Source organism: Syngnathoides biaculeatus, chromosome 22 (assembly GCF_019802595.1).
Source record: "Syngnathoides biaculeatus isolate LvHL_M chromosome 22, ASM1980259v1, whole genome shotgun sequence".
In the NCBI taxonomy this organism is placed as follows: Eukaryota; Metazoa; Chordata; class Actinopteri; order Syngnathiformes; family Syngnathidae; genus Syngnathoides; species Syngnathoides biaculeatus.
The window spans coordinates 7,125,629-7,136,035 of record NC_084661.1 but is presented as its reverse complement, the minus strand read 5'-3'; the positions used below and the strand labels follow the sequence as shown (position 1 = coordinate 7,136,035).

At 39.4% G+C, this 10,407-nt stretch overlaps 1 non-coding gene across 1 annotated transcript; it reads right to left on the bottom strand.

The window, feature by feature from the left end:
• Window positions 1–9,621: 9,621 nt before the first annotated feature.
• On the bottom strand, window positions 9,622–9,715 carry trnai-uau (transfer RNA isoleucine (anticodon UAU)). Its single transcript has 2 exons — window positions 9,678–9,715; window positions 9,622–9,657 (listed from the first exon to the last, which is right to left on the bottom strand). It is a non-coding gene; the product is annotated as a tRNA-Ile (tRNA).
• Window positions 9,716–10,407: the final 692 nt, after the last annotated feature.

Here is a 10,407-nt window from a genome sequence, read left to right as displayed (position 1 = left end):
CACATGCGCACACACACACACGTACACTTCCACTTATACCAAAGTATAAACTCGAAAAATCATTGCTTTATAGAAAGGAAAATTTCCTTGAAAGTATACAACTTTATTATTTTGGGATATTTGCAACCTTGGTAACATAAGTTACAAATTACGGTCCCTGGCACTAAAAAAAGTTGCAGTTGCATAACACTATACAGCTCATGGGAAGACAATTCAGATCTCTGTACCTGATAATCTGTTTGGGAATAGACGACCGTCGTCGAGTCAGTATTTTGGGGATGCAGGACCGCCTTCGAACAGTGGAAACCCTCCTGGGGCATCCTTGGCCTTTAGGGGGAATTGTGTTGATTCGCTCAAAGTGCACTTTTTTCTCACTGGACCCGCGATGCCAAAAGAAGAGTGAGCAGTGGAGGGGAAAAAAATCAAGAGGAGGGAGAGAGCATTGAAATGGATGCAAAACGAGAAGTTCAGGTTTTGCAGATTTTAGCAAAGGGGAGTTAATAAAAAGAGAGGAATGGGCAATTTGGGAGGTTATTAGGTTGTCTTTTTGTTTCTGACCCCTTGGATGATGTGGAGGGCATTCTCTCTCGAGGAGGTCTGAGGTAGTTTTGGGATGTTTCGAAGGCTGCAATGCAGGCCTGAGGGTTTGGTCCAGGCATGCTGACACTACGCTGGTGTTTTAGTGGCTGCAACACACAATCACCAACTATGAGTGAACATTAGCTAGCATAGTAGGCAACTTAAGATATCATGGTATCAGGATGCTATCCCACTAAATCTTAACCTGGCGACTGCTGACAAATAGTATGTGAGCAATTCAAATTTTTATTTGACAACAAGGCAAGATGAAAAATCTTTACTGATCTGCCTTAGTCCTTTCTTTTGCAGGATGTTATCTTGTAATACGATAATATTCTAAATGTTAGCATGCTAGCATTTTATCGCTGACAACTGTGAAGGTATGAGATCATTTCTCACGTTATCACCAAAATACAGATCTAAACAATGTGTTTTAGCACAGATTTATTTTTTTAATCCTGGTTTCTAACTTGACAAATTAAAGGCACGTTCAAAATTTAATTACAAGCACACTCAGTACTCACTGGAAGGTTGTGAATCTCAAAGTGTTGTCGGATTGTGGTGATTTGTTATTCAGAGTGCCAGAGCAACAGGAAGGAAAAGATGTTTACAGGTCAAACTGAAACATTCAACATTGTGGACATACTGACATAATGCTCATTCGTGAATTCATGATAAATGGAGTGTGCTGTACCTCACTGAACACCAGACTCTCAGAGTATAGTGAGAGCGTTAGATATCATTTGTATGTAACCTTAGTGAACATACCGGTAGCAGGTTTTATCATATTAGCATTTTATTAATTGTCATTATAAATAGTACTTCACTTCATGATGTAAAATCCTTATTGTACTCTGGCAATAGCTCTTTACTTTTTATCTTGCTATAAGTTGGCATACTAAATGTTATTTCTATCAGTAGTCATTTGCAGTGCAATATAGCACCTGTCCAGTGATTGAAGGATAGGATGTTTCAGAAACAATGCTATGATTCATCATACGTTGTAAGCATGCTAAGGGTGAGAATGGTAGCTGTTAGCATTTTAAGAATTTTCATTTTGTTGAGGACAAAGTTAAAATAGTTCCATGATGCAAGCTAAACTTTCAACCTATCCATCAGAAATGCCACGTTACAGGTTAGTAACAAGTCACATGCCTATCTAAAATTTCAGCAGGAATTTGTTTTTAGAATTATAAGATGTACAAGGTAGATGTACATTTACCCTCTTGAGGATGGGCGTGTCCACAGATGTCAGCTGGATGATTGGGATGTCCAGGTTGAGCCAAGGTGGCTTCTTCCTGGTGCCTGGCTCATCCATGTTCTTCAGCAACACCTATTGCGGACAGCTGGAAAATAAAGCATGCATGTAAAGAAGTCATGCTCCCAAAAAGAGATTTAACCGACTCTGAAAAGTAAAAAAAAAAAAGATCAAAAGTCTCTAAGGAGGATAAGAACTCTTGAAATATCGACAATTTTGGGACATGATCACAGAGCCATCAAACGTTTTGTTGTGAACAGTCAACATGAGAAGAAAACAAGGGGAAAAGAAACAAATTAACTGCCAAATATTTGAGAAGAATCAAGCCTGTAGCTACCAGAAACTCATTATCTTCAGGTTCTATCATATTTCAGAACTGCAAGCTACCTTGAATAACTCAAAGGAGAACGTGCTCAGTGTTCATTGCCATGACCTCTTGAAACCAGACCACCCCTCAACCAAATACTGAAGCTGAAGGTGTGCTTAAAAATATCTGAAAATGACTTTCTCAAAGGTGCATAGTCCATTGGTAGTGCTTTCAAATGGAAAAGTGAAACCCTCCATACAAGTACGACAAACGGCAATTTGCAACCACATCCTTTTGCTTACATGATGCTACTACACGACAACAGGGCACAATTCAAGTTTGAATGCAACATAGACACTCACATCGACACTCGTTGATTTGGGTCAGTCTTCTCATCTCAAATCTCCATTGAAATATCTCTTCTTTTTCCATCTTATTTCCAACATGCATCCATCCATTTGTTATTCCATGATCTTTTTTTTTTTACATCTGTGGTTGGATTTACATGACAGGCAGATTAGAGGATGTAATCCGCACGCCCCGCATGACATGCCTGCCAGGCTGGGCTCAAACCTCCAATCGGACAGTGACGCGTTGTTGTGTGTTTGACAACAATCGAAAGGAAGTGACATATTGTCACTCCCATGGTAAACCAAAGTGAGTGTGGCTTACGGGCTCACAATGTCAGTTGAGTCCAATTGTAAAATTAAGATACTGTGCAATATATATTAAAAAAATGTGGTGAAAACAGACTAACATAACATAAAAAAACACTCGTGGCTTACTTACATTAACAATGTTGTGCTCTCTGACATGTTTTCCCCGCCCACACCACTAAGTACGCTCCAGCTCACATCTGGGCCAGATGTTATGTGTGCGAGTGTATGCGTCTTTGTGTTCTCCACCACAAACATATAGTGACAGTATGTTGGTCATCACGGGTAAAGTATTTCATCCTGAAAACATGCTACCTGGTCTCAGTTTATCTGTTTACTGTAAGCATTCAAAATATACTGATACGATACTATACAGTGTATCATCCATGGTGATTTCTTCACACCAATTATTGAGGACATACAGCATGACGATGGGATATTGTAGTTTTGCCTGACAGTGATTCAATATCTGGGATTTGCAAAATACTATATGTTATCATGGACAAGAAGTTTGTACGGAACAAGCAGGACCACATCAATTCAATTTTCCAAACTTTTATTAATTTTATTTGATCATATGCCCGACTCTGGAGTCTGGGCGTTTTAACTTTGGACTTGCAGTGTCGTCATACGTCAATACCATAGACAGGGTTTAGTTAAACTGGGAGATAGATTGGTAGATTAACAGATTTGCTAGCTTCAGAAAGTTATTAAAACCGTTACCTGTGAGTGTATTTGTGGAATTGGAAGGGAAACCAGAGACAAATGTCGTAGCCAATCTTTGCAGTTGTGTTGTAATAATTGTAACAGAAGTCCTAATAACTGCAACAAAAGTCCTACTCCAATTGCGCCACTGGAGAATATAAAAAGTTTGTATATACATATATATATATATATATATATATATATATATATATATATACACACTAAACACTTTCCAGGTGAGGCTTCAACTTACAACCTCAGCATTGCTTTGATTGTCACTGTCTTAGAAGTACTGTGCGCTGGCCAATTACACCACTGGAGCATATAATTTGACCAGGTGATATTTTCTGTTGTCTTTCCTTTTTGTATATGATTAAATATACACAGACAGAAAGTGCTCCAGGTGAGGCTTGAACTCACAACCTCAGCATTGCTTTGATTGTTACTGTCTTATAAGTAATGCACGCTGGCCAATTGCACCACTGGAGGATATAATTTTATCAGGTAATATTTTCTGTTGTTTCTTTTTTTTAACGTTTTTGTATGTATATATATATATATATATATATATATATACACACACAGACACAAAAAGTACTCCAGGTGAGGCTTGAAGTCACAACCTCAGCATTGCTTTGCTTGTTAGTGTCTAATAAGTACTCCGCGCAGCCCAATTGCGCCGCTGGAGCAGAAAATTTAATAAGGTAATATTTTCTATTGTGTTTCTTTTTTTGTGTGTGTTTAAATATATATATACACACACACGCACAAAAACTGCTCCAGGTGAGGCTTGAATTCACAACCTCAGCATTGCTATGACAGGTACTGTCTTATAAGTACTGCGCACTGGCCAATTGCGCCACTGGACAATATAACTTTGACAATGTAATATTTTCTGTTGTGTTACATTTTTGTATATGATAAATATGCACATACAAAAACTGCTCCAGGTGAGGCTTGAACTCACAACTTCAGAATTGCATTGATTGTTACTGTCTTATAAGAACGACGCGCTGCCCAATTGCGCCGCTGGACAATATAACTTTGTTGAAGTAATATTTTCTGTTGTATATCATAACTACACACACACACACACACACACACACACACACACACACACACACACACACAGTGCTCCAAGTGAGGCTTGAACTCACAGCATTGCTTTGACAGGTACTGTCTTATAAGTACTGCACGCTGGCCAATTGCACTACTGGAGTATATGATTTGACCAGGTAATATTTTCTGTTGTGTTTCCTTTTTGTATATCATAAATATACACACATACACACAAAAACTGCTCCAGGTCAGGCTTGAACTGACAACCTCAGCATTCCTTTGATCAGTACTGTACATACTGCACACTGACCATTTGCGCCACTGGAGCACTTGAGTTCTATACTAAACTGATCAGGTAATATTTTCAGTTGTGTTTTATGTATACCAAATACTGCTCGAGGTTTGGCTTGATCTCATAAGCATTGCTTCCCTGGCTACGGTCATATTAGTACTGTGTGCTGACCAATTGCACCAGTGGAGTATGTTATGCTTATATTAAATTGATCGCGTAATATTTTCAGTTGTATTGTTGTATAAAGACCAAAAACTGCTCCAGGTGAGGCTTTAACTCACAACCTCAGCATTTCTTAGCTAGGTACTGTCTTACAAGTACTGCATGCTAACCAATTGCACCACTGGCGTATGTGATGCTTACTTCAAATTGTTGAGGTAATATTTTCAGTTGTGGTGTAGTATATACCAAAAGCTGCTCCAGGTGAGGGTTGATCTCACAACCTCAACATTACTTGGTAGTATCTTATAAGTACTGCGCGCTGACCAATTGCAACACTGGAGCACATTTCTGTGATCCTCCCACAAAATTGTGTATGTACATTTGTGTGTATTTTGTGTCCTCGTGTGTGTCTGATGGTGGGGGATTAATAATTGCTAGATTAATAATTATTAAAATCTTTGCATGCGACTGTGTTCGTCATAAAGAGTGAAGTGAAAAAAACGCTTATTAAGCAGGTTCATTTTGCAGTTGTCTTCTTATAGTAACCAAAAAGCCTGAATTTGTGATCCAGAGCTCACATTGTGCTTGAGTTTGTATTATAGTATTATATTTCCTTTTAACCTTTGTAACAGATATTCACTTCCAGCCTTAGTACGCAGAACAACAGTGCAAGTCACACCCACGCTGATCTGAAAAAGTCATATAAACAGGAAGACGAGGGTAAGAAGGAGCAAGCGAAGATGCGGTTTGACCTTTCCCGCACCGACTTTTTAAAACCCAATACAGCTAGCAATCAGAAGCTCAAAAAGGTACCAGAAAGTAAAGTTGGGATTCAAGATAGGATTGAAAAAGCAAATGCTTGGAGTCATTATTGTTTACGCTGTTCTAGAGAGAGGTTGAAATGTTTTTATTAAAAAAAAAAAAAAAGCAAGTTGAAGATGAATGACGCAAAATGAGGTAGAAAGAGCAGGATGCGATGTTTTTACATGGTACTATGTTGGCAGTAAACATAACACAACGTGGGACCGTAAACAAAACCTTAATAGGCAAGCAGTCCATTTGAAATTAAATTCAAATTCTTCTTTTTCTTTCGGCTTGTCCCGTTAGGGGTCGCCACAGTGTGTCATCTTTTTCCATCTAAGCCTATCACATGGATCTTCGTCTCTCACACCCATTGTTCTCATGTCCTCCCTCACAACATCCATCAACCTTTTCTTTGGTTTTCCTCTCGCTCTTTTGCCTGGCAGCTCCATTTTCAGCACCCTTCTACCAATATACTCACTCTCTCGCATCTGAACATGCCCAAACCATAGAAGTCTGCTCTCTGGACCCTTGTCTCCAAAACATCCAACTTTGGCTGTGCCTCTAATGAGCTCATTTCTCATGCTATCCAACTTTCTCACTCCAAGCGAGAACCTCAACATCTTCATTTCTCCCACCTCCATTTCTGCTTCCTGTTGTTTCTTCAGAGCCACCGCCTCTAATCCGTACATTATGGCTGCCCTCACCACTGTTTTATAAACTTTGCCCTTCATCCTAGCTGAGACTCTTCTGTCACATAGAACATCAGATAGCTTCCGCCAACTGTTCCATCCCGTTTGGACCCGTTTCTTCACTTCTTTACCACACTCTCCATTGCTCTGGATTGTTGACCCCAAGTATTTGAAGTCATCCACCCTCGCTACCTCTTCTCCCTGGAGCTTCACTCTTCCTCCTCTGCTCCTCTCATTCACCCACATAATATTCTATTTTACTTCGGCTAATCTTCATTCCTCTCCTTTCCAGTGTGAGCCTCCATCTTTCTAATTGTTCTTCCGCCTGCTCCCTGCTTTCATTGCACATCACAATATCATCTGCGAAAATCATAGTCCAAGGGATTCCTCGTCCAAACTCATCTGTCAGTCTAACCATTACTACCGCAAACAGGGAGGGGCTCAGCGTGGCTCCCTGATGCACTCCCACCTCCACCTTAAATTCTTTTGACACACTAACGGGACTTCTCGCAGCTGTTCTGCTGCCCTCAAACATGTTCTGTACTATTCCAACATAATAATAATAATAATGATAATAATAATGAAATTAAAATTAATTAACAAAAATATTATTCATCATGTAAAACACTACTGAATTCAAAACGTATGTTTGTTTGTTCACGAGAAAGAAGCACACAGACACAGAGCACTGTTTATTTATTATGATTTATTTAGTAGACTAGCACTGTATAGAAAGTCGTATTAGTCTTGCCCGGTATGAGCAAGAGACAGTTGTGTGTTGCCGCACATGAACACATGACGTGTGTGGGGGAGTTCCCAGATTTACTTTCAAGAGATTCCATTGCCAAATGATCTTTTCTGGAGATGCTAAGCGAAAGGTTAACTCGACTCTAGGGGAGGTTGGAAAATACAACTCCAGCATTTCTCTGCTGGTTATTGACTGATAAGTTGCCTGCACTGACTGATTGCACCACCAGAGGACCTGAAATGACTTGCAAAGGCTCACAATCTCAGGTTGGACTGCCACAGGTCACTTATATGGGTATCTATCTCCGTGATTGGCAGCCAGCCCATGCTGTAGAGTGCCTTGTTGCCCAGTCAGTTGTGATTGCCTACATTACGCTGTCGCCCTTAAAGACTTTAAGGACAAACCAGTCTAAGTGCAATGATCCTAAAAATTAGGTATGAATATCACTAGAAGTATGCAAATAATCATCACCTAAGTACAGTTCAGTTGTATTTAAGTTAATAGTTTTAAGTCCAGTTTGTTCTTAATATCAGGGTCAAATGTTCATTTCTTAGTGTAATACATTTGAATTTAGTCACTGATGGTGTAGTCGTACATACGCCTGACTTTGGTGTTGGATCGATTCCCACTCAGTGATGGTGTTGACGTCTACTCTGAGTGGTGACAAGTTTTGGGTGTAGTCGGCCTTTCGCCCAAAGCTAGCTAGCATAAGCTCGAGCTCTCCCATGACCCTTGTGAGGATAAGCAGCTTGGATAATCAATGAATGGATATTTAAATGGAATCATTTTAAAAGCTTTTACTTTCCTATATTCAAATAATTTAAATGTTCAAACTATATAATATTACAGTAGCTTGCAATTATAAATATACTTCGTAGTATCCCCTCTTGCATTTGCATGAGTAGCACTGGTGTGACAAACTTTTTGAGATGGTCGCACGCAGCACATGAGTTGATCGCACCATTTTGGAGGCCGAATACCAAACCATACCGTCGATTGACAGTGACTCGAGGGGTGATATATGCCAAATGTGTTGCCTTGAACACAACACAACAGTCGTAGATAAAGCAGGTCAATTTAAAAATAAATAAATAAATGGCTTTACTTTTATTTGGTTATTCGTTCAACTTTGAGAGCAGAGTTCTTATTGTGATAACTATCGATAGTTTTGAAAAATAAATCGGTAGATGGCTGGATAAGACCAACAGATTTGTTAGCTTTGATACCTTCATAACTGTTATTAAGACTTTTGCATGTAATTGTGTCTTTAATAAGTAAAAGGAAAACGGACAAATCTTTATCGTTGTCTTGTTGTAGTATGTACGCAAAACCTGCTCTAGGTGAGGCTTGAACTGACAACCTCAGCATTGCTTTGATTTGTACTGTCTTATAAGTACTGTGCGCTGACCACTTGCGCCACTGGAGGATTTTATTTTGTTTTTAAACTGATCAAGTAATTGTTTTCAGTTGTGTTTTTTTGTATACGAAGAAATGCTGCAAGTGGTGAGGGCGTCACTGGAGCTCATGATGTGACTATTAAATTGAGACAGTAATGTTTTGGTTGTGTTGTCGTAGTATGAAAAAACTTCTCCAGGTGAGGCTTGAAATCACAACCTCAGCAATGCTTTGATAGTTACTGTCCTATAAGTACTGCACGCTGAGCAATTGTGCCAATGGAGCTCATGATGTGACTATTAAATTGATATAGTAATATTTTGTTGTGTTGTATTATGAAAAAACTGCTCCAGGTGAGGCATTCACAACCTCAGCTTTGCTTCATTGGGTACTGTCTGATAAGGACTGTGCGCTAGCCAGTTGCACCACTGGAGCATGTGGTGCTTATTTTTACTTTATCAGGTAATATTTTTTAGTTTTATTCCAAAAACTGCTCGAGGTGAGGTTTTAACTTACAACCTCAGGATTGCTTTGACAGGTATATCTTATATGTAGTGCAGGTTGACCGATTGCACCACTGGAGTTCATGATGTGACGATTAAATTGATACGGTAATATTCTGGTTGTGTTGTTGTATGATAAAACTGCTCCAGCTGAGGCTTGAACTCACAACCTCAGCATTACTTTGATAGGTACTGTCTTATAAGTACTGCACACTGACCACTTGTATCACTGGAGCCTCTGAACTTCCTTTTAAACTGACCAGCTAATATTTTCAGTTTTTCTTTTGTATATAGACAAAAAACTGCTCCAGGTGAGGCTTGAACTCACAACCTCAGCATTACTTTGATAGGTACTGTCTTATAAGTACTGCGCACTGACCACTTGTATCACTGGAGCCTCTGAACTTCCTTTTAAACTGACCAGCTAATATTTTCAGTTCTTCTTTTGTATATAGACGATAAACTGCTCCAGGTGAGGTTTGAACTCACAACCTCAGCATTACATTGATAGGTAGTGCCTTATAAGTACTGTGCGCTGACCAATTGCGCCACTGGAGCCCATGACATGACTGTTAAATTGATACGGTAATATTTTTGTTATGTTGTCGTAGTATGACAAAACCGCTCCAGGTGAGGGTTGAACTTACAACCTCAGAATTGCTTTGTTAGTTGCTGTCTTTCAAGTAGTGTGCGCTGACCAAGTGCATCACTCGATGCCGTTTTATCTTGTTCCCTGTTACAAAATGTATGCATTTACACGAGTGCTATGTTTCGGTTGTAGTTGGCATAAAAAGTACATGTATCGATTGATGGCGGCTTTGGTCGCCTGTGTTCTGTCGGTATAGCAGAATCTGCTGGATCTGAATGGTCACTGCACCATGTGGCCCCAATGTGAGTTGAAAGTTATTGTCAAACTGTTTTTGCATGATGCTGCAAAAGAACAACAAATAATAGTCCTGTACATATATTCTTTTCAAAAATCTAGCACACAGATGCAATATCTTTTCACAATTAATTATATATCAGAAAATCTCTAACCCAAGGGCGATGCCATAAGATTGTGGGGCAATTAGTGGCCACACACCTAGTCTGTAAACTAACAACGAGCAGCTCAGCTTCAGGCTAACCGAATTGTCATGGCTATAGACGAGCTTTTGCAGTCAAACTTGTTAACGCATTTGAACACCACCACAAGAATGTGAATAAAGTGTCATTGCATTATGACAAAAGAAAACTTCCACTGAATTTAA